We start from the raw sequence: 26,640 nt of genomic DNA on the forward strand, positions 1-26,640 counted from the left end.
CCAGGTCTGGACTGTTGTTACCGGTGTCCCCTTCCCATGCTACGGATGGCTTGAAGAGCCTTTCCAGAAATATGTTGGGAGGGACCACGTCACGTTTTGCGCCGATGCGGGCGAGGATATCCGCCGCCTGATTGTTTTCCCAAGCCACATGGTGAAATTCGAGTCCCTCGAACCGAGCTGACATTTTTAGGACGACATTTCGATAGGCCGCCATTTTCGGATCCTTGGCATCAAAATCTACGTTTATTTGGGATATTGCGAGGTTTGAATCCCCACACACCTCCAGGCGTTGAATGCCCATGGAGACTGCCATCCGAAGACCATGCAACAGAGCTTCGTATTCGGCTGCATTGTTGGAATCTGTATACAATATTTGCAGTATGTACCGAATGGTATCTCCGGTTGGGGACATCAGGACGACGCCAGCCCCTAGACCGGCCAGCATTTTAGAACCGTCGAAGTGCATGATCCAATTGGAGTATGCGCCGTACTCTTTAGGGAGTTCAGCCTCCGTCCATTCGGCGACGAAGTCGGCCAGTACTTGTGATTTAATGGCACGGCGAGGTTTGTATGTTATGTCGAATGGGAGGAGCTCAATGGCCCATTTGGCAATCCGGCCCATAGCGTCGCGGTTGTTGATAATATCATTAAGTGGCCCTTCCGAGGCTACTGTAATCGAACACTCTTGAAAGTAGTGTCGCAGTTTCCGTGATGCCATGAATACCGCATATGCTATTTTTTGGTAATGCGGGTACCGTGATTTGCATGGAGTGAGGACAGTGGATACATAGTATACCGGCTTTTGAAGAGGGAATTTGTGTCCGTCCGCTTCCCGTTCGACAACGAGCACCGCGCTTACAACTTGATGAGTTGCCGCAATATACAACATCATTGGTTCACCGATGTTTGGTGCGGCCAGGATCGGGTTGGTTGCCAGAATGGCCTTTATTTCTTCCAATCCGGCTGTGCCCGCGTCCGTCCACTCAAAGTGTTCGGTGCGCTGAAGGAGGCGATGAAGGGGTAAAGCCTTTTCTCCCAAGCGGGAGATAAAGCGGCTTAGAGCCGCCACGCATCCAGTTAGCTTCTGGATTTGTTTGAGGTCTGTTGGGGTAGCCAACTGTGACAACGCTCGGATTTTGGCCGGATTAGCTTCAATACCTCTACTGGAGACAATGAATCCCAGGAGCTTTCCGGCTGGTACGCTGAAAACGCATTTTTCCGGATTGAGCTTGATGTCATATGTTCGGAGGTTGTCGAATGTGAGCCTCAAGTCGTCTATCAAAGAGTCGACGTGTTTGGTTTGGACGACCACATCGTCTACGTATGCCTCTGCTGTTTTGCCGATTTGTTTCTCCAGACATGTCTGAATCATGCGCTGATATGTTGCGCCGGCGTTTTTGAGCCCAAAAGGCATTGTCTTAAAACAGAAGGGACCGTATGGTGTGATGAATGCCGTTGCGGCTTGGTCGGACTCCGCCATCTTGATTTGGTGGTAACCGGAGTATGCGTCGAGGAAACACAATGACTCGTGTCCTGCGGTAGCATCAATGATTTGATCGATGCGTGGGAGGGGGAAGGGATCCTTTGGGCAAGCTTTATTGAGGTCTTTGAAGTCGACACAAAGGCGCCAGGATTTGTCCTTCTTTGGTACCATCACCAGGTTTGCTGGCTAGTCCAGGTGTTTTATTTCTTTGATGAATCCGGCCTCCAATAACTTGGCTAGTTCCTCTCCCATGGCCTGTCTCTTAGGTTCAGAGAAACGCCGAAGAGCTTGCTTGACCGGCTTGAATCCCTTTAGGATATTGAGGCTATGCTCGGCCAGTCTGTGTGGGATTCCTGGCATGTCTGAGGGATGCCAGGCGAATATGTCCCAGTTCTCGCGCAGGAACTCCCGTAGTGTAGCGTCCATAGCGGGGCTTAGCTGTGCCCCGATGGAGGCTGTTTTTGTAGGGTCTGTTGGGTGGACTTGGAATTTGACTATTTCGTCCGCTGGTTTAAAAGAGGTGGACTTGGATCTCTTGTCGAGTATCATGTCGTCCCTGTCCACTGTGGAGCGTAGCGTAGTTAATTTCTCGGCCGAGAGGGCTTCGGATAATGCCTCGAGGGCCAATACGGCTGTTTCCCGTCCTAAAAGAGCGTGATAACCACTACTGAATGGGGCCACTTGGAATGTAATTTCTTTGGACCTGTAATTATCCCACGTGCCGAATACCACATCTAGTGTGATTTTCCCAGCACAACGTGCTTCCCGACTGGGGATGATTCCTCTGAAGGTTGTGCTACTTTGCTCAATGCGGCTCCAATCTATTTCCATCTTTTGAAGAGTTTCCTCATAGATGAGGTTTAATCCGCTGCCGCCGTCCATGAGTACCTTGGTGAGTCGAAAGCCGTCCATGATTGGACTGAGGACCAGTGCGGCTGGTGCTCGGGCTGTTCGGAATTTAGGTTCGTCACTATCATTGAAGGTAATAGCCGTGTCACTCCAAGGATTTATTGTTGCTACGTGGCAGATTTCGGCCATGCTGCAGAGTGTTCGCTTGCGTCTATTATTTGACGCGAAGGTCTCAAAGACCGTTAACACCGTATTGCTGTCCACGGGATGGTGCTCTGTGGTATTTGGGAGGAGTAGATCCTCACCACTTTTGGCCACCTGCTGGAGTATCCAACATGCTCTAAGGCTATGCGTTGGTATTGCATCCGCTGTACTATGAATTTTGCAGGGTCCGTTGAGCCATCCCTCTAGTACGGTTCCTTGCCCCGTAGAGGGCTTTTGCTTTTTGGTAGTTAACCCGGGTGTATTGTGATAATGCACCCTTTTATTTCGGACTGGGTTTGTGTTCAGGGCCGGATTATCCCAAAAGTTTGTTTCGGTTTTCCAGGCACTTTCCATCACACAGTACTTTCGTACCATGGACGCCAAGTCGGCAAAGCGTGTAATTTCACGGCGACTTATGGCGTTGAGGATTCCCTTGTCTGTCCAATTATTGCAGAAGAATGAAATTGCGTCTTCCTCGCGGCAGTCCTTTATCCTGTTTATGACCAGGAGGAATCTGGCCCAGTAATGGTGTACTATTTCCTCAGGCTCTTGCCTAATTTGGGATAGATCGCTTATGTTTGGGTGGGTGGGTGGAATTGAATCCGAAACCTCACCCAATCTGAGACTCAGGGGCCAAAGAGTTTACGAACTCGGAAGTTTGGATTCTTGGATGTTTTCCACTGAATCTAGCCCGCTGCCTAGCTCTAGGTTCAGGTCTTGAGTGACGTCCTCCCCTCCGCGGGTATCCGGCTTGGAGGGATCAGGAATCCGGACATAGCTAGTCCTTAAGATAGGTGAAGGGTCACCGCATTGTTCCTCCACCACTGCAATGTGATGGGTGACCTGGGGAGAGTTGATCTCTCTCAGATCGGGTTTAGGCCCAATTTGATCGTAGTCTGTAGCGACTCCCAGGGCGGCGATGCGATCCAAGAGCTCATTTAGGGAAGAGAGCTCCATTGGATCTAACTGCTCGGCGAGTTTCGAGTTGACGCGAAGATTGCTTTTGATGACCCGAGAAGTCATCGTCGGCGCAGCGGCCGAACAGGCGGTCATGATGAAACCGCCTAGCCGGAGAGTTTGGCCGACAGCCAAAGCTCCCTCGACAGTAGTACCGTCTTTAAAGACGAGACGAGACATCCTTCCTTCTGGCGATGGCATAGAGGAACTCTCAATGAAAGCACCAATGTTGGTGTCAAAACCGGCGGATCTCGGGTAGGGGGTCCCGAACTGCGCATCTAGGCCGGATGGTAACAGGAGGCAGGGGACACAATGTTTTACCCAGGTTCGGGACCTCTTGATGGAGGTAAACCCCTACGTCCTGCTTGATTAATATTGATGATATGGGTAGTACAAGAGTAGATCTACCACGAGATCAGAGAGGCTAAACCCTAGAAGCTAGCCTATGGTATGATTGTATGTTGTCCTACGGACTAAAACCCTCCGGTTTATATAAACACCGGAGAGGGCTAGGGTTACACAAGGTCGGTTACAAAGGAGGAGATATACATATCCGTATTGCCTAGCTTGCCTTCTACGCCAAGTAGAGTCCCATCCGGACACGAGACGAAGTCTTCAATCTTGTATCTTCATAGTCTAACAGTCCGGCCAAAGGATATAGTCCAGCTGTCCGGAGACCCCCTAATCCAGGACTCCCTCAGGGGGAAGAGCCCCCCCTCTTCTTCTTCTTCTTCTTCTTCCTTGACCTTATCCCTAGATGGGAGAAGGGTTTCCCCTCTGGTCCATGGCCTCCATGGCGGCGGAGGGGCAAAAGCCCCTCTAAGATTGGATCTGTCTCTCTGTCTCTCTCTGTTTCTGCCTTCCAAATTCTGGCCTTTCACCGTTTCTTATATTCCCGGAGACCCGTAACTCCGATCGGGCTGATATTTGGACACGATTTTTGTCCAGATATTGGCTTTCTTGCAGTGAAAGAAGGGAACCAACCGCCTTACGGGGTGGCCACGAGGGCCCAGAGCGCGCCTGACCCCCTAGGGCGCGCCCCTTGCCTCGTGGCCCCCTCGGACATCGTCCCACGTTGATTCTTCTTCCCAAAAATCACGTACATTCCAAAAATTCCCTGTTAGTTTTTATCCTGTTTGGACTCCATTTGATATGGATTTTCTGTGAAACAAAAAACATGCAACAAACAAGAACTGGCACTGGGCACTGGATCAATATGTTAGTCACAAAAATAGTATAAAAAGTTGCCAAAAGTATATAGAAGTTGTAGAATATTGGCATGGAGCAATAAAAAATTATAGATATGACGGAGACGTATCAGCATCCCCAAGCTTAATTCCTGCTCGTCCTCGAGTAGGTAAATGATAAAAAAGATAATTTTTGATGTGGAATGCTACCTAGCATAATCTTGATCATGTAATCTAATCATGGCATGAATATTAGGACATGAGTGATTCAAAGCAATAGTCTATCATTTGACATTAAGACAATAATACTTCAAGCATACTAATAAAGCAATCATGTCTTTTCAAAATAACATGGCCAAAGAAAGTTATCCCTACAAAATCATATGGTCTGGCTATGCTCCATCTTCACCACACAAGATATTCAAATCATGCACAACCCCGATGACAAGCCAAGAAATTTTTTCATACTTTTGACATTCTCAAACCTTTTCAACTTTCACGCAATACATGAGTGTGATCCATGGACATAGCACTATAGGTGGAATAGAATATGATGGTGGAGGTTGTGTGGAGAATACAAAAAGGAGAAAGTCTCACATCGACGTGGCTAATCAACGGGCTATGGAGATGCCTGTCAATTAATGTCAATGCGAGGAGTAGGGATTGCCATGCAACGAATGCACTAACAGCTATAAGTGTATGAAAGCTCAAACTGAAACTAAGTGGGTGTGCATCAAACTTGCTTGCTCATGAAGACCTAGGGCATTCGAGGAAGCCCATCATCGGAATATACAAGCCAAGTTCTATAATGAAAAGTTCCCACCAGTATATAAAAGTGACAACATAGGAGACTCTCTCTATGAAGAACATGGTGCTACTCGGAAGCACAAGTATGGTAAAAGGATAGTAACATTGTCCCTTCTCTCTTTTCCATCATTTTTTTTCTTTTTTTTTCTTTTTTTGTAGGCTTCTTTGGCCTCTCTATTTTTAGGGGCTTCTCTGGCCACTTTTATTTTGATAACCTCACATGGGACAATGTTCTAATAATGATGATCATCACACTTTTATTTACTTACAACTCAATATTACAACTCGATACTAGAACAAAGATATGACTCTATATGAATGCCTCCGGCGGTGTACCGGGATGTGCAATGATCTAGCGTAGCAATGACATAAAAAATGGACAAGCCATGAAAACATCATTCTAGCTATCTACGATCATGCAAAGCAATATGACAATGATGCTCAAGTCATGTATATGAAGATGATGGAAGTTGCATGACAATATATCTCAGAATGGATACAGAAATGCCATGATAGGTAGGTATGGTGGCTGTTTTGAGGAAGATATAATGAGGCTTATGTGTGATAGAGCGTATCGTATCACGGGGTTTGGATGCACCGGTGAAGTTTTCACCAACTCTCGAGGTGAGAAAGGGCAATGCACGGTACCGAAGAGGCTAGCAATGATGGAAGGGTGAGAGTGCGTATAATCCATGGACTCAACATTAGTCATAAAGAACTCATATACTTATTGCAAAAGTCTATTAGTCATTGAAACAAAGTACTACGCGCATGCTCCTAGGGGGATAGATTGGTAGGAAAATACCATCGCTCGTCCCCGACCGCCACTCATAAGGAAGACAATCAATAAATACCTCATGCTCCAACTTTGTTACATAACGGTTCACCATACGTGCATGCTATGGGAATCACAAACTTCAACACAAGTATTTCTACAATCCACAACTACCCACTAGCATGACTCTAATATCACCATCTTTATATCGCAAAACTATTGCAAGGAATCAAACATATCATATTCAGTGATCTACAAGTTTTATGTAGGATTTTATGACTAACCATGTGAACGACCAATTCCTGTCATGTCTCTAAATAGATATAAGTGAAGCAAGAGAGTTTACTTCTTTCTACAAAAGATATGCCCACACTAACAAATATAAGTGAAGCAAAAGAGCATTCTACAAATAGCGGTTTTCTAAGTGAAGAGAAACAAGCAATCCAAACTTCAAATGATATAAGTGAAGCACATGAAGCATTATATAAAGCCATACTCACAAGATATAAATGAAGTGCAATGAGCATTCTATAAATCAACCATGGACTATCTCATACCAGCATGGTGCATCAAAGATAAGTGAAAACTGAATGCAAAAGACGCTCCAAGATTTGCACATATCACATGAACGAAACGAATCCGGAAACATACCGATACTTGTTGAAGAAAGATGGGATGCCTTCTGGGGCATCCCCAAGCTTAAACGCTTGAGTCTCCTTGAATATTTACTTGGGGTGCCTTGGGAATCCCCAAGCTTGATCTCTTGTCTCTCCTCCTTCTCCTCACATCGAGACATCCTCGATCTTCGAACACTTCATCCACACAAAACTCAACAGAAAGCTCAGTAAGATCTGTTAGTATAATAAAGCAAATCAGTACTATAAGTACTATTGCAAACCAATTCAAATTTTGTTTTTGCAGTGTAGCTACTGTAATATAACTTTTCCATGGCGTAATCCACTGATAGAAATCGATAGTTTCATCAAAACAAGCAAACTATGCATCAGAAACAGAATTTGTCTTAAACAGGACAGTCTGTAGTAATCTGAACATTCACCATACTTCTGTTACTGCAAAAATTCTGAAAACATTAGGAAAAATAAAAAAGTTGTATATAAAGACAGTGCAAAAAGTTTCAGAACTGTTTGATGTTCCAGTAAACAATGTAAAATCGCGCACTACAGCCAAAGTTTTTGTCTTGCCCCGCACAAACCAACAAGCAATGTAAACATCCTAAAGGCAAATCTTGGGACATTATTCTTGTTTTTAAACTTTATAAAATCACACAACAGAAATAAATGACACTCTAAAACTTCCAGGTTGTCTCCCTGGCAACGCTTACTTTAAAGCCATTAAGCTAGGCATATAGTGCTCAAGTAATGGATCCACCTAGATCCCAAGGTATATCAAAGCCAATTTTAATTAACAATGATTTGTGATTGAGTAGTAAGCACAAAGTAACATATATCATGCAACAACAAAGTGTAACTCTCTTCCTATGCATCAACATGTCATAAAAGAATAATTCATGCACACATAGTAAAGGCCAATGCATAGTATAAACAGTTTCTTGCAATTTTATCTTATTGGAAACATGGAGAGGTGGAGATGTAGTTCCTCTCTCATAATAATTGCAAGTGGGAGCAGCAAGCACATGCATATTATATCTATCAAAATCATCATGTGTAGTAGTAAAACGCAACCCATCAATATAATCCTTAATAAGGGCAAACTTCTCCGATATAGTGTAGTCGGGAGAATTCAAAAAGATAATAGGACTATCATGCGTGGGTGCAATAGCAACAATTTCATGCTTAACATAAGGAACTATAGCAAGTTCATCTCCATAAGCATAATTCATATTGGCATCTTGGCCACAAGCATAGCAAGCATCATCAAAAAGGGATATTTCAAAAGAAACAACGGATCATAACAATCATCATAGCATTCATCCTTCGGTAAGCATGAAGGGAAATTAAACAATGTATGAGTTGAAGAGTTACTCTCATTAGAAGGTGGACACGAGTAGCTAATCCGCTCTTCCTCCTTTTGTTCTTCACTCTCCTCATCAATTCCTTCTTCCAGACACTCCTGCAAAATATTAATCTCTTCTTGGACAGCGGAGGAATCCTCAATATATGGTTTAACGGAGGCGTTAGAAGCATAATTATCATAACAATATTTAAGTATGGAAATTTTTTCGGATTTGTAAAGAGTAGCATCATACTTTCCAATCAAAGATGCAATTTCATACGCACCCTTAAAAGCAACATATTCTTCAATTTGTTGAACATCATAGTAATTATAAACACCCTTAGCATACGAAGATATGATTCCATTATCACTAAACTCACATTGGTAGGGAAGGTGTTTCTTAGGGTCTTCAGAACAACAAGTAAAATCATATATTTCACATAAATTCCAAGCATAGCATTGCAAATGATGAATTTTGATCTAGTAAAAGTTTACCTTTTTGAGATAAGCGGTGTCGCACATAACAAGCATGCTCATCTAAAGATTTTCCCTCAACTAAGCTAGTTGGGGTTTCAGCACGAGCACATAGGGATCAAAGATGATCCAAGTAAAAAGCTTCAGGAGTGTGATAGATTTTGAGTGGTTCTTCAACCATTGGTGTAGTAGGTACAACTAATTTTTTTGGTATTTTGCATTTCCTACCCATAACTAAAGATAGAAAACAAGAGCACAAAATAAAAACTACGTAGTGATAAAGCAAACAAGCACACATGAGAATATTCACCCCACGCTATAACTCCCCGCCACGGCGCTAGAAAAAGGTCTTGATAACCCACAAGTATAGGGGATCAATTGTAGCCTCTTTCGATAAGTAAGAGTGTCGAACCCAACAAGGAGCTAAAGGTAGAACAAATATTCCCTCAAGTTCTATCGACCACCGATACAACTCTACACACACTTAACGTTCGCTTTACCTAAAACAAGTATGAAACTAAAAGTACTTTGTAGTTGTTGTTGGATAGGTTTGCAAGAATATAAAGAGCACGTAAATAAAAACCAGGGGCTTTTTTAGGTAAAGAAGCAATAAAGTTAGTATAGAGAGTGTGGAAAAGTGGTGGTAGGAGTTGTGAAATTGTCCCTAAGCAATTGAATACTTTACTAGACCTATAGCAAGTTTTATGTCGGAGAGGCTATTGCTAGCATGCCATCCCTAACTTGGAACTCTATGCACTTATGATTGGAACTATTAGCAAGCATCCGCAACTACTAACGTTCATTAAGGTAAAACCCAACCATAGCATTAAGATATATTGGTCCCCCTTCAATCCCGTATGCATCAATTTCTATGCTAGGTTGAAGCTTCTGTCACTCCTGCCCTCCAATACATAGTCCTATCAACATACAACTAACCCTATGGTGTGATCCACGTGTGCGCTCATACGATGGGAACCAAAGGACAACAACATAACCACAAGCAAATTAAACCAATCATAGCAATTCACCAATTACCGATAGGACAATGAAAATCTACTCAGACATCATAGGATGGCAACAGATCATTGGATAATAATGTGAAGCATACAACACCATGTTCAAGTAGAGGGTACAACGGGTTGCGGGAGAGCGGACCGCTGTAGATAGATGGGGGAAGGTGATGAAGATGTTGGTGAAGATGACAGAGGTGTTGGTGTAGACCGCCGTCACACGATGATGGCCCCGACGACGTTCCGGCGCCACCGGGAGAGAGGGGGAGAGAGCCCCCCCTCTTCTTCCTTGACCTTCTCCCTAGATGGGAGAAGGGTTTCCCCTCTGGTCCATGGCCTCCATGGTGGCGGAGGGGCGAGAGCCCCTTTGATATTGGATATGTCTCTCTATCTCTCTCTGTTTCTGCCTTCCAGATTGTGGCCTTTCACCGTTTCTTATATTCCCGGAGAGCCGTAACTCCAATTGGGATGAAATTTGGACACGATTTTTATTCGGATATTGGATTTCTTGTGGCGAAAGAAGGGCACCAACCGCATTACGGGGTGGCCACGAGGGCCCAGGGTGCGCCGGACCCCCTGGGGTGTGCCCCCCTGCCTCGTGGCCCCCTCGGGCATCGTCTGGTGTTGATTCTTCTTCCGAAAAATTACGTATATTCCAAAAAAAATTCTGCATCAGTTTTTATCCCGTTTGGACTCCGTTTGATATGGATTTTCCATGAAACAAAAAACATGCAACAAACAGGAACTGGTACTGGGCACTGGATCAATATGTTAGTCCCAAAAATAGTATAAAAAGTTGCCAAAAGTATATAAAAGTTGTAGAATATTGGCATGGAACAATAAAAAATTATAGATACGACGGAGACGTATCAGTCCCCGGTCGCTCGAGGGAATGGACCCAGGATGTCCAGCCCCTAGACCACAAACGGCCACGAGAGTGGGATAGTCTGGAGGCCCTAAGCCGACTGGTGGATTTTCTTGGCATGGAACTGGCAGGCCTCGCGGGATCTCACCAGATCGATTGCGTCGTTGAGTGTCGTGCGCCAGTAAAACCCGCTGCGGAACGCCTTGCCCACCAGGGTGCGCGACGACGAGTGATGCCCGCAATCTCCACCGTGTATGCCGGCTAGCAGCTTGCACCCCTACTTCCTGGAAATGCATCGCCGGGAGACATCATTTGGTCGCTTTCTATATAGCTCACCATCCAGGATGGAGTACGCCATAGCCTGCCGAGCCACGCGCTCCGCGTCCTCCTCCTTCTCCGACAGTGTTTCTGGCCTGAGGTATGCCCTGTACTCTTCGGTCCAACACCCCTCCTGAGGCTTGAGCGCGAGGAGCAGGTGTGCTCCCGAGGTTGGGCCGCAGGTGGGCGCTCCTGAGGCTGGTGGCGGGGGAAGCTCTTCTCGAGGCGGTGTCGGCCCCGCGGCCAGAGGGGCCACGAAAGGCTTGAAGAGCCGCTCCTCGAAGACGCCGGGTTCCTGCGGTTGATGCTTGGACGCCCTCTTGGCGATGTTGTCGGCTTCCTTGTTCGTGCCGCAGGGCACATGCTACAGTTCCAGGCCCAAGAATTGCTTCTCCATCTTGCGTACCTCCGCGAGGTATGCCTCCATATGCTCATCCTTCAGTTCGTACACCTTGTTGGAGAAGTTGACGAGGAGCTGAGAGTCGCCCTTGATGGTGAGACGCTTCACCCCCAAAGCTGTTGCAGCCTTGAGGCCGGCGATCAACCCCTCGTATTCCGCGATGTTGTTGGAGACCTTCTCGCCTCAATGGAAGCATAGCTGCACGACGTAGTATAGCTTGTCTTGGGTGGGAGAGATGAGTATGGCACCAGCCCCCGCGCCCTGGCACGCGAAAGCGCCGTCGAAGTACATGACCCAACCAACTGGCGCTTCACTTCCCGGCGAGAGGGATCGGTTCTCGCCTGCTTCGGGCTCCGGGGCGCCGGTCCATTCTGCCACGAAGTCGGCGAGGGCGGCTCTCTTGATGACCCTGGTTGTGCTGAACTCCAGCTGAAATGCCTATAGTTTGATGTTCCACTCGGCGACTCTTCCCGCAGCGTTGGGGCTCCGGAGCACCCTCTCCAGTGGGTAGGCTGAGACGACCTTAATTGGGTGGCCTTCAAAGTAATGCCGCAGCTTGCATGAGGCCACTAGGGGTGCGAGCAGAAGCTTTTGAGGCATGGGGTATCGTGCCCTTGCGTCCCATAACACCGTGCTAATGAAGTACACTGGGTGCTCGATGAGGGCGGGAGCGTCGATGGAGCTTGAGGCCTCCGGAGGTTGGGATGCCTCCTGAGGTGGGGGGACCTCAGGAGCGTGGTCGCCCGTCGGGGCCTCCGCAGGCCCAGAAGCGCCGTCTTGTAGGGATGGATCATCTGCCGGTGCTATCGCGGCCTTAGTGGCGCCGTCTTGGTGCCGCACCGTCCCTGCTGAAGGTGCGGCATCATGTGGCGGGCTCTTGGCCTGGCGCTCCTCCCGGACAGCCACCAACACTGTGCTGGCGGAGTGAGGCGTGGCGGCCAGATAGAGCACAAGAGGCTCGAGGGGATGAGGCGCTACCATCATAGGTGGGCTGGTCAGGTATCTCTTGAGGTCTTGAAACGCCAGGTCAGCCTTCGGGGTCCATTCGAACAGGCCCTTCTTCTTCATCAGCCTGAAGAATGGCAGGGCGACTCCCCCAGCTTAGAGATAAAGCGCCCCAGCGAGGTCATGCACCCCGCGAGCTTTTGCATTTCCTTGAGGGTTTGCGGCGGGCTCATGTCTTCTATCGCCTTGACCTTCTCCGGATTCCCCTTGATCACCCTGTGCGATACGAGAAAACCCAACAGCTTGCCGGATGGGACGCCGAACACACACTTCTTTGGATTGAGCCGCAGATGCACTTGGCGCAGGCTGGCGAAAGTCTCCTCCAGGTCCTGAATGAGGGTCCTTGCCTCCCAAGACTTCACCACAATTTCATCAACGTAAGCCTCCGTGTTCCTACCGAGCTGCTAGCCCAGAGCAATGTGCATTAGTTGCTGGAAGGTCGCCCCAGCGTTGCGCAGCCTGAACGGCATGCAGGTGTAGCAGTACACCCTGCACGGGGTCAAGAAGCACATCTTTTCTACGTCCTCCACCGCCATCTTGATCTGGTGGTAACCCGAGAAGGCATCTAGGAAACATAGCGTGTCGCACTCGACGGTGGAGTCGACGATCTGGTCGATGCGCAGAAGCGGGAACGGGTCTTGAGGGCAGGCTTTGTTGAGATTGGTGAAGTCGACGCACATGCGTTCCTTCTCGCCTTTCTTGGGCACGACAACGAGGTTTGCCAGCCACTCCGGGTACCGGACTTCGCGGATGACACCCGCCGCCTGCAGCTTGCGGGTTTCCTAGACGATGAAGGACTGCTTCTCCGTGGATTGTCGTCGCGTCTTCTGCTTCACAGGTCGCACATTGGGGCATACCCTTAAGTGATGTTCGATTACCCCCCTTGGGACTCCCACTAGCTGCTTGGGCTCCCAGGTGAATACCTCCTTGTTCACGCGCAGGAACTTCACCAGTGCCTCTTCTTGGTCACGGTCGAGGTTGGCACCTATGGTGAAAGTGGCTCTCGAGGCCCCGTCCTCCTCGACCGACACTTGCTTTGTCTTGGCCCTATCTTGAGTGAACAACTTCTTCTTTTTCGTTGGCCCAGCCCCCTTAGCCTCCGGGGCGGCTCCATCTGCCGGGCGCGCTGCCGCGGCGGCCCTGAAGGCGAGCTTGAGAGCCGTCAGGGCTTCCTTGGTGTCCCCGGCTATGGTGAGAACACCGCTGCTCCCCGGCATCTTCATGAGGTTCTAGGCCGGATGAGTCGCTGCCATGAACTGTGCTCGGGCAGGGTACCCAAGGATGGCATCACTACAAAAAAATACACTTCCGCGATGATACATGTTTGTCACAGTAGGTCGCGTTTTCTGTCATGCATGTACATCCATGACAAATTTATGACAGAATCAAGATAGTCATACCTGTGCTGTCATAGAAGTGTTCCATGACATTGCCAAAATTATCATCACGGAAGTGTCCACTTCCATGACGATAAATCGCACGTCACAGAAGTGCTTTCGTCAAGGGTGACCGACACATGGCATCTATCGTAGCGGAACGCGTTAAGCTATCGGGTCGGATTTTGGATCCAATAACCCGTTAACAGCCACGACCAATGCCGATTTTCCACGTGTAAAATTCTCATTGGCTGACGGATCCACGCGCCAGCTCCGCATTGGCACAGGTGTCACTCATCCAACGGTCGAGATGGGCCTATTATATGTTGACACATGGACCGGCCCAAAAGTGTCCCACAAAGTTTAAATGGGCCGGCCCAACCGAAGGCCCATAAGATTTAGCGGACCATAATGGGCCGGCCCAGCTAAAGGCCCACAAAATTTAGCAGACCATAATGGGCCGACCCAGCTAAAGGCCCACACGATTTTGCAGACCATAATGGGCCGGCCCAGCTAAAGGCCCACAAGATTTTGCGGACCATAATGGGCCGGCCCAGCTAAAGGCCCACAAGATTCTGCAGACCATAATGGGCCGGCCCAGCTAAAGGCCCAACACTCTCTGTCAAATCGGCCCGTCAACGGCCTGTCCTAAACTTGTCATCAACGCGGCCCATGGTCACTTCTGGCCCATTAACAGTCTGCTAAGTAATTGGGCCGAATTATGACCCGGTGTATTTCCGGCCTGTTAAAGGTCCGGCTTCATTTGGGCCCATTTATAGGCCATCAAAACTTTCGGCCCATAAACGACCGTGAAGGATTTGGGTCATATTCGGCCATGTCTGACATTCGGCCTGTTAGAGGCCCACTATAGCTTTGGGCCACTTTTGGCCTGTTGTCATTTTCGGCCTGTTAACGCCGGACGTAAACCATGGGACATATGTGGCCCAACGTCATATCGGGCCATTAACGACCCATATAAAAATGACGATAATCTAGCCCGACCGAAGTTCCGGCCTGTTAAAGGCCCGTGTATTAGGTCGGTGCATTTACGACCCGTCTAAATTTCGGCCTGTCAAAGATCCGCATCGTAAATGGGCCACCATTTCGGCCTGCTAAATCCAGTGGGTTATTTGGCACAATCAGGGCCCAATCTCACTTTCGGTCTATTAAAGGCCCATGTTTTTATGGGCTTAAGATATTTACACCTGTAAACGGCCTATTTTTAGTGAGGGCCCAAATTATGTTTAGGCCTGTTAAAGGCCCACTATGGGCACAGGCCTACCAGAAAAATATGAAAGCTTATGCTGATTTAGGCCCAGATATTTTTAGTGGGCTACATGCCAATTTCGGCCCGTAATCGTTTTTAGCCCAATTGGAATGGGCCCGACGAATGTTGGCATGTTGGGCTCCTACGAAGCTTTCGGTCAAATACATTACTAAGATAAACCTACACTATACAAAAATAGCGTCGTAATTACTGCAGCCTGAGGCAGCATCATAAATGTTGTATCACAACAAAATAAATTCCAACCATACAACAAAAGGCCTGTTGGCATAAAGTTTACAGTCCTTCCAGATAAAATCACCATCAGATGTATAGAAGCACATATCATTTGACCTGAGTGCTAATGTTTCAGGCTGTAGAATCCGATGGAGCAGCACGATCTCTACCTTTTTCCGCCATTGCTCTTGAACAACGAAGCGAATATCTGATAGTCTGGTTTCAAAACCATTCATATCTTGAAAACATTTCTCAACCACTATTCTTGTTTCCGAAACAACGTCCATTAGGGATTGGACTTGTGTCTGGAGCACAGATATATCACTCTGTCTAGCAGGAAGATTTTGTTCAGTAGGCGATTTGGACGAGGTTACCTTGACAACCAACCCAGAATTATGCAGGAAGGTGCTTTTTGCACTGTTAGTGGAGAGATACTAACACACTGCAGCAAGAGGTGACATTGTGCCTGTAGTAGCCTCGTCACCTTCAGGTGGTTGTGGCTGTTCAATCATTTGTCCCATAGCTTCCTGAAAGTTTGAACTTGTAGATTAGTGTACCGGATAAGTTACTAATGAGACAAAAACAAACAAAGTAGGTTAAACGTTTATACGTAACTTATTTTGGTGAACTACTGTAATACATTAGCATGTATTGTAGTGCCAACTACATAATAAAATCACTTTCGGAACATATGTCCATGTAGCATGCCTACTGTATTGTCTATTTCCTCACATTCGTTGACATCTAAGGATAAAGAGACATGGTTTAAAGTAGGATGAACATAGTATGACATCATTCATATCATTGGCAAACAGATATAAAACAAACAGGCTATTTTATCATTGTGTGTGCACGTGAACATAACAACTAGATTACAGATCAAGACCAAAAGAATATCCTTCATCTCTTTTAAACCACGTAAGGTGAAATGATACGTTAAGACAACTGTGAATAAAAGTGAACAGAGTAACTGACATTGGCTGCAAACCAAGTAGTTAAATGAGCACATCATAGTACCAATCAGTTCAAGGCAGGAGGAGTAAAAGGACTTACAACAGCGGCTTGAACTGGTGTGCTCATGCCCTTCATCTTGCTGGTGTGGCAATCCTTGAAGATTTGCACTTCATTCGGTTCAGGTTCTTTTTGGTCCGCACGGGCTTTCCTCTATATTTGGAACAAGTCAATATAGATACGATAATATGGCACCAAAAAGAAGGAAGTAGCAGCTATTTACAAGAGCCTCGCTGTGTGCAATATAGCTACGAGATCTTGTTGTCTGTTGGAATTTCACTTTAGAACGGTTGGTTTTGTTCTTCAAATAGTTAGCCTAGAAGAAGATACACTTGTAAGGCACATACATAAATACAAGTTCCATATGTGGTCTGGTCAAATACATATAGCCTACCTGATACTTTGGATCAGACCAGTGTTTAACGAGGACTGTCCAGTCTTCATCTGTAATATATTCCACAAGAGATGTTTGGGCAATTTCATTGTTAGCCTTGCCTTCAAAGTGATATTTTCTAAGGTGGTACCGATACTGTCGCAGAGCAGACTGAAAAACATGAGTGCATGCTTGTTTAGTTGCATCATCTTTCGATCCAACTTGAACCTCATCTGTTGAAAAAAGAATTTGAGTCTTATTAGGAGGAAGCTAGAAAGTATGGGATAGAGCAAGACAATATTACTAATTGTGATGAATAACATTACTTACGGATAAATGGTCAAGCAAGGTGTTAAACTAGGTATTGTCTTTCTCATTCCTGTACTGGATCCATGTTGGGAGGATACGTGCATGACACCTAACGGCAACGACTGCCTCTGATACTAACTTGGCTGACTCTGTAGCATCACATGGACTTTTTAAACCTGCCTCAAAATGGATCTCCATTCTTCCTCCTTTAGATTTTGTTAATATGTCAAGCATTATCCTTGATGTCTGTTTCCGCTTGCGCCGTGGTGCTAGTTCAACAACGAATATAGAAAGTGTTAGTTTACATCAAACTGTGAGAGTACATAAAAAGGAGCATGCAACTGCAACTTGACTCGGTCAGGTACCGTCTTGGTGTTGATGCTCATGAGGTTCATCTGATCTTGCCAAGTCCTGTTGTGTCAGCAGTGCTTCGGAAGTAGTGTTAGGTGTGAAGGCAGCTTGGGAACTGGCCAGTTCCGGAGCAAACGAACGAGTAACTGGTTGAGATGTTGGTACAGTTGAAGCGGATGCTGCAGCTGGTGGAGCAGGTGATACTGTGTTTGTAGATTTAGCCGGTGTACTTGGACCTTCTACTGCACTATAAGTACCATTAGAATCTCGATGGCAGAACCTTTTCCATTTCACCTGACGAGTAACAGCACTCCCTACTATATTATTTTCCTTGCTCTTTTTTGACTTTGCCATGTCAAGCTATACCCACAACACAAAAGAATAAAATCACTCTTCAGAACTCATTGATGCATGATACAGACAAGCAATACTTTGATGTAAGACAACCGTATGAGGATGGAATATGTAAGAAAAACAAGACGGCATGACATATTCACAGCTACGATGTGCAAACTAAGCAGAAGGATTTTCAAGAAAATATAAGTAATGAACGCTAGACACGATATGAAAGATGCAACCAATATTACTCTGCCAAGTTAAAAGTGTCTTGTCATAAGTGGCAATTCAAAAAATTAGAAGCAGTACAATGTAGAAATCAATGCAAGATGCAACCACTATCAAACTTCCATGTTAAAAGCGTCCAATCATGGGTGACTGATGCGGTATACACAACAACAATACTTTGATGTAAGAACATGGTATGATAGATAGATGCAACGTATTCTAGACACAGAAAGCCATGTCATATGCACATGTATAACGTATAAACTCAGCAGGTGCAATTTAATCAAAATAGGAGAAATATAGGCTAGACAACATATGCAACATGAAACCAATTATCACACTGTCAACTTAGAGCAAGCACCTGCGATGGTGGAGTATGGGAGATGAACTCATCATGTAGACTTGGGACTTCAACTTTATTAGCAGTAGCAGTGGCAAATCTAGAGAGTCTCTGTTTGCGTCGGTGCAGAGGACCACCAACATCCCCTAACTTACTCTTTTCCTTCCTATTTTCTGATATTGCCTTATGAAGTCAAAACCACAAGAAGATGAATAAAATCAGCTCTGCATAACTGGTTGATGCATGATACAGACGAACACTACTTTGATGTAAGGCAAGCGCAGGATAGGAGGATGGAATATATACAAAAAAAGACAGCGTTTCATATTCACACTTACGATAGGAGGATGGAATATGTATGAAAAAACAGTAAGCGGAAGGCATTTCAACAAAATTAGAAGAAATGAAAGCTAGGCACCATATGAACATGCAACCAATATCACTCTATCAGGTAAAAAGTGTCTCGTCATAAGTGCCATTTCAAGAAATTAGAAGTAGTACAAGCTAGAAGACGATGCAAGATGCAACCTACATCACAATCCCAAGTTAAATGTGTCTTATGGGTAAGTGATCGTTGCAGGTATAAGTTGTAAGCTACGCAGATGTAATTCAACATAATCAGAAGCAATACAAACTAGACATCATACAGAAAACGCAACCACGTATAACAGTTCCAAGTAAGAGCAAGCACCTGTGATGGTGGAGTAGGGGAGATGTGTCATCATGTACATGTATGTTCTAGAAACAGGAACACGTGTCATATTCACATGCATTATTTGTAAAGTAAGCAGATACAATTCAAGTTAGAAGCAATACAAGCAAGACATCATACACAACATGCAACCACATATAATAGTGTCAAGTTAGAGAAAGCACCTGTGATGGTGGAGTAGGGGAGATGTGCTCATCATCTACACAGCTACATTGACTGTCCAGCCTTGTGTTGTCTTGCGAATCTTGTTGGGAGGATGGCGGAGTAGAATCTGTAGAGACCTCCTGTTTGAGTTGCTCCGAAGGACCACCATCATCCACTGCCGGACTAATTTCCTTCAGCTATAATGATTTTGCATTGTGAAGTCAAACCGATAAGAAAAAGGAATAAAATTTGCTCTTCAGAACTCATTCATGCATGATACTGATGAACACTACTCGGATGAAAGGCAAACACATGATGCGAGGATGGAATATGTATGAAAAACAGGATGGTGTGACATATTCACACCTATGATGTGGTAACTAAGCAGAAGGCATTTCAATAAATTAGAAGCACTGCAAGCTAGACACCATATGAAAGATGCAACCAATATCACTCTGCCAAGTTCAAACTGTATGTCATTTCAACAAATTAGAAGCAGTACATGCTAGAAATCATATGCAAGACACAACTAATATCACAGTTGCGACTTAAAGGTGCCTTATCATAAGTGACTGATGCGGGATATGCAAGAGTAGTAGTCTGATGTAGAAACATGAACACATGTCATATTCATAGGCATTATGTGTAAAGTAAGCAGATGCAATTCAACAAAGTTAGAAGCAATACAAGCTAGACATCATATGCAACATGCAACCACATATAATAGTGCCAAGTTAGAGCAAGCACCTGTGATGGTGGAGTAGGGGAGATGTGCTCATCATCTACACAGCTACGTTGACTGTCTAGCCTTGCGTTGTCTTGCGAATCTTGTTGGGAGGATGGCGGAGTAGAATCTGTAGAGAACCTCCATTTCAGTTGCTCGTAAGGACCACCATCATCCAATGCCTTGCCAATTTCCTTCAGCTTTATTGATTTTGCATTGTGAGGTCATACCGACAAGAAAATGGAATATCATTCGCTCTTTGGAACTCATTCATGCATGATACTAATGAACACTACTCTGATGAAAGGCAAAGTCATGATACGAGGATGGAATATGTACGAAAAAATGGACGACTTGACATATTCACACCTATGATGTGGTAACTAAGCAGAAGGCACTTCAACAAATTAGAAACACTGCAAGACACCACATGGAAGGTGCAATCAATATCACTCTGCCAAGTTAAAACTATCTCGTCATAGGTGGCGTTCATCAAACTAGAAGTAATACATGCTAGAAATCATATTCAAGATGCAAACCAATATCACACTGCCAACTTAAAGGTGTCCCATCATAAGTTATAGATGCAAGATACACAAGAAGAGTAGTTTCATGTAAGAACATGGTGTGATAGACAGATATAATATGTACCAAAAATAGGAAAGCGTGTCATATTCACATGTATCATGTGTAAGCTAAGCAGATGTAGTTTACACTAATTAGGAGCAATACGAGCTAGACACCATATGCAACATGCAACCAGATATCACACTGCCAAGTTAGAGCAAGCACCTTGGATGGTGGAGTAGGGGAGCGGAGACTTGGACCTTGTAATGCACTATCAGTACAAGGAGAATCGGTACAGATGCTCCGTTTACGTTGCTGCAGAGGACCACCATCATCGCCTTCCTTACTCTTTTCCTTCCTCTTCTTGATTTTGCCTTGTCAAGTCAAACCCACAAGAAAAAGGAATAAAATTTGCTCTTCAGAACTCATTGATGCATGATACTGACAAACACTACTTTCATGTAAGGCAGCCGCATGATAGGAGGATGGAATATGTATGAAAAACAGGACGGCGTGACATATTGACATGTATGATGTATAAAGTGTAAACTAAGCACAAGGTGCTTGAACTTGTTAGAATCGATGCAAGCTAGAAACCATATGAAAGATGAAACCAATATCACTCTGCCAAATTAAAAGGGTGCCCTAACAAATGTATTTGACCAAATTAGAAGCAATACATGGCAACAGGCTAGAAATAATATGCAATATGCAATGAATAAAGGTGACTCATCGTAAGTGATTGATGCAGGATACAGAAGAGAGGTAGTTTCATGTAAGAACAAGGTTAACACATAGATGTAGTGTGTACCAAAAATAGGAAGGCATGTCATATTCACAGGTATAGTGTGTAAACTAAGCAGATGCAATTTACCCTAATTAGAAGCATTATAAGCTAGACACTGTATGCAACATGCAACCACATATCACACTGCGAAGTTAGAGCAAGCACCTGTGATGGTGGTGTAGGGGAAGTGCGGTCTTCAGGTACAGAGCTACGTTCAATATCTTCATTTAGGCTTGCTGTTTCTTGAGAATCATGTGGAGAGGATGAAATTGCATTCTTTATAAGAGTATTGCGTCTCATATTAACCCACGCGCGTGACTGTCTCATCATAAGCGATAGACACAGGATACACAAGAACAGTAGTTTGATGTAAGAACATGGTGTGATAGGTAGATGTAGTATGTACCAAAAACAGGAAGGCGTGTCATATTCACATGTATAATGTGTAAGCTAAGGAGATGCAATTTAACAAATTAGGAGCATTGATGAGGGATACACAAGAAAAGTAGTTTGATGTAAGAACATGGTTAATAGAAAGACGTAGTATGTACCAAAAACAAGAAGGCATGTCATATTCATAGGTATAATGTGTTAACTAAGCAGATGCAATTTACCCTAATTAGAAGCATTACAAGGTAGACACCATATGCAACATGCAATCACATATCACACTGCCAAGTAAGAGCAAGCACCTGCGATGGTGGTGTGGGGGAATTGCGGTGATCAACTAGAGAGCTACGTTGACTATCTTCATTTAGCCTTGCTGTTTCTTGAGAATCATGTGAGGAGGATGACACTGCACTCTTTAAGCGAGTAGGGCGTCTCACAGTAACCCACTCGGGTGACTGTCTCATCATAAGTGATTGACGAGGGATACAAAAGAGCATTAGTTTGATGTACGAACATGGTTAATAGACATATGTAGTATGTATCAAAAATAGGAAGGCATGTCATTATCAAAGGTATAATGTGTAAAGTAAGCAGATGCAATTTAACCAAATTGGAAGCAATACAAGCTAGACACCATATGCAACATGCAACCACATTTGACAGTGCGAAGTTAAAGTAAGCACCTGGGATGGTTGTGTGTGGCAATTGAGATCATCAACTGCAGAGCTACGTTTACTGTCTCCAACTGCTAACACTGCACCCATTAGAGCGCTGAAACGCTTAGTGCTTATCTTCGAATTACACTGGAGCGACTTCTGTCTTTTCTTTTCTGCATTCATCAACACCGCGTCAGAGTATAAAATACCCATGCATAAAAAACAATAGTGTGAGTATGGGTGAAGTGTGTGCACAATTAGTATAGTGTAAAGGTAGCAGATAGCAGGTCAGTGAGAAATAAATGACAGGAGACATATGATAGCTCTACAACATGCATGGCACACTAAATTACTACATAATTCTATGAAAATAACAGTCGACTGAAAGCAAATAGGTCAGTCCATTTTTTCTGCACCGTCCGATGTACAAAGAACGGGCAGATCGCCTTCATCTACCTCCAGCCAGTCAGTGTTGACGATCTTCCTCGAAATGCCAGCGACCACCGACCCAGTATTCCTCCCCTGCCCGTGCCCTCCCCTCGAACTCACCACACCGCCGTGCTTGGCACCGCCCCCTGGCCATGCATTCAAGCCCCGCCGACCTCCAGATCGGGCGCAAGCAGCTCCTGCGCCCCACACCCCTATGATAGACACCGATGCGCCGCTTCCCCGGGGAACAGGCGGACTAGGTGCTCCGCGCGCCTAAGCGGGTGCTACTTCTTTTAATTGCGGTTCGACTGACCCTGAATTGAAATCCAGTCGGGCTACTGACCTCTAGCAAAGGTGAAATAGTAAAAGGGAGGAAACCTTGTGCATTTAGTATCACGAAGAAGATGCAGTAAGAAACGCTCAACTAGTTTCTTTCATGGGATGAATACGGTGTGAGCGGCGACGTAAGATTTGCACGAATAAGGGAAGAGGAGTACCTCTTTCTACTGGCAGTGCTGTGTCCTCCTTCTGTTTTTCCGATGATCTTGTTGTTCGCCAGAAACCAGAAGTTGTGGAGGACGGTGCAGCCTTGGACGAACCCATGGCCAAGTTGTTGAGTGTGGTGTGGTGGCCGTCTGTCGGCGGCGGGGAAGCAGATCCGAGGCGGCGAACAACGGCGTAGCGGGAACAGCTCTGGTGCGGTGGACGGTTGCGATAGTGGAGCCGCAATAGTGAGGCGCAGGACGGCGTGGTCGGAGTGGTTCTGGTACGGCGCACGTCGGCGTCGGCGTCGTGGAGGCAGCTCTGCCTCGGCTTCAGCTGCTAAGTCCTTGAGGGCGTTGCAGTTGCGGTTGCGTTGGACGAGACGTCGGGGTACCGGCTCCGGCGTGATGGAGGAGGGCGACGGTGGATTGGCCGCTATGGGGTGGAGGACGGAGGAGGATGGGGTTTTGCGGCTGGTGGAGAGGGCGTTTTCGCGCCCATGGAGTATGAATGGGGTGACAGAGGGAGGTGGGGAATTAAGGGGGAACAATGTTTCGGTTTGAGACGCGCTTGTTTGAAATTTGGGGAAAGTTACAAACTTTGCCCCCATCTAAAATTTCGGACATATTGCGGGTTGGGGGTAGGACAGTCATGTCAGGTGTCCCAAATGTGGGCGGGATAGATTTCGGCCGAGCGCATGGGTAGGCGCCCACGGCGTATGAATGCTTCTCGGAGGCGGTTGAGACTGGCATCTTAGTGAAGTTACAAACCTACCCCGGTTTAGACCTTTGGACATCGGGCCGGTAGGCTACACGGGCCAGAGTCAGGATAGTAATTTCCTACCACCAAAACTTTAGTCTCGCGCGGTTTCGGGTGACCAGAGGCCTATTGGCGCTTCGTTCAATATTTGGGAGCAGAAGCATTAACATTTTCGGTTCTCTTGAATTGAACTTTCAGGATTTGTCAAACTTCACAAATCTTTACTCTTGAAAATCCTAAAGCTACGATTATTTTGGAATGGAGGGGGTACATTTGAATATACATTGTACACGAGTATATATTAAAAAATATGCAACTTACCTCAGTTCATGCATGGTTGCAAAAAAAGAGTTAGATATGCGTATGAATATATATAGCATGTTCAAACTCACAACAAAGATTGATGCCCCCTTTTACATCTGATTTACAAATGCCATTATCTCGGGTTCAAATAGATGAATGCACTTCCTATGAATTCGAATCTTCGAAACCCCCTTTATGTTGAATTCGACATGCATTCTATTTTGTAGCTAGCAATTTGGAATGTATCCATGCAAGTGACAAATGTATAAAGTGCTTCACACTAACAACATGGAGTGCACTAATTAATGTTTATATATGAATTGCAAAAGCATCCATTGCCTGTATTTCAAACCGCTCTCACTCTATGGATCGATAATATGAAATAAACACATGCACATGCTAGAATTCAATAGAGTATGGGTGTTTGATAGACCGATTTTCGTCCATACGCAAGTTGCAAAATTCATGATCTCATCCAAAAATAATAATGCCATTTATATTTTAATTTAATGTGTAGAACCGCCTTTTACACGTAGATGCACTATGCCTCGCCCCGCTCTCACAAAACGTTATATATCTCTCTATCTAACGCATAAGTGCACACACTTTATATGCATCGGCATTTCTCTTTCACACATGCTCACAATCTCTCTCAGAGTGTCGGGGTGTCTCACGCACATGCTCTCTCTGTTTCTCTCTCTCTCTCTCTCTTTCTGACTACTATGTACCACTCTTTTCACTAATCTCAGTTGGAAAACACTATTTCTCTCACATGAATAGATACACATGCACGGTCTCTACTAGCCCTCTATACGCACATATATGTGCCTACGTGTCTCCCGCACGCACATTATCTTTAGGCCTCTCTTGCACACATTGCCCCCCGACACACCTCTCTCTTAGTAGTTGGCAGATATGATTTCATCATATCATTCGGTAGGATATCCCTGGCTGTTAGGCTGGATGGTAATATGAGGCAAAGTTTTACCCTAGTTCGGATCTGACCCTTGCAGTTGAAGAAAGAGCCTACTCCTGGTACTGTATATTAGTGATAGGGGTGTGTACAAAGTACACGTGAATACCAGGCATTGTGCGTGTGTGTATACTATCGACGAACTAGCCCCCAAGCTTGTATAAAATACTAAGGGCCCAGGGTTACAAATCATATATAGTTGGCTTATCACCAGTGGGGATAGAGTCCTCCATGACTCTGGTAGCTTCGTGTTGTACGCCGAGTCCTCCACATGGGTCTTCGTATAACACGTCTTGGTCCAACCTATGTGTGGTGCAGGATGGAACCGACCCATGAGTCTTCATGTTGACCCACCACAACTAGAAATGATGTGCCCACCACACCACACACGCAATCGGCCACTAAGAAAATAAGCATATACAATAGTACAACAGTATCTAGCTCACGATACGTCTCCATATTTTGTTGATGACACTGACGGACTTTGCATTTGATGCGTGCTCCGTATTTTTTTGACGACACTTACAGTCATTTTATTTGAAGCAAAAGCACGATATGGTCATTGGACTTCAGAATAAGCTCATCACGGTCACCACATACATTTTGTCGTGCTAACCAACATGTGGTTGGATGGTTAGAGGACAGTGGTTTCTTCAGCCCACCAATGTTAAAGTCCCGGTGCTCGCATTTATCTTGTGTTAATTTTAGTATTTCCCGGCAATGTACGTTCAGTGGGAGGAGATGTTCCACTCGACTACGAGGCACCTATGGTGACTTCGTAAAATCTCAGGATCATATATGCTGGCCCACTCTCTCAAAGGTGCTCATAGGGGTAGGGTTTGCGTGTGTGCGCTTATAGCGGTGAGTGCTTGCGCGTATATATGAGCCCTTGCGTCTGTACCGTGTTAAACAAATACATATCATGATTATACGGTCACTGGCTCACCCGTACAACTCCGTATTTTGTTGATGACACAATCAATTGACCAGTCAAACGTTCCACGCGGCGCAACTAGTGTTGCACCATCGGGGCGCGTAACCGTGGGGCCCACCTGTCAGCCCGTATATGAAAGAAAGAAATGGTAGTTTGAGTCTGTACTGTGTTAATAAAATAGGAGTACATTTTAGGGTGATCATACGGTGACTGGCTCACCATACAGCTCCGTAATCTGTTGATAACACGATCAATTGACCAGTCAAACGGTCCACATTCAGCAGCGCACATTACCATAGGGCCCACCCGTCAGCGCGTATATGAAGGACATAAATGGTAATAAATTAGTGGTCGGTGGGTATTCTAAGTCGTGAGACCTCTGGTTGGCAGTCACCGGCGGTTGGGGGGGCATTCATTGGGCGATGGGGTGGGGATCCCCGGAGAAAAAGCTCGGCGGCGGGGGGGGGCTAGAGGGATGGCCGGTGCGGCGGCGGACCGGTGGGGAGTGGTTTCGGGGAGGGCGGGCCGGCCGCGGGCGGCGGGGGCTGGAAGTTCGGCCGGTGGTGGCTGGCGGCTCAGGGGGGGGTGGAGTTTGATGATAAACTGGAGGCCCTTGATTTCATGTCCAACGGTTGGAAAATCTAAT

Source organism: Triticum urartu, chromosome 7 (genome assembly GCF_003073215.2).
Source record: "Triticum urartu cultivar G1812 chromosome 7, Tu2.1, whole genome shotgun sequence".
NCBI lineage: Eukaryota > Viridiplantae > Streptophyta > Magnoliopsida > Poales > Poaceae > Triticum > Triticum urartu.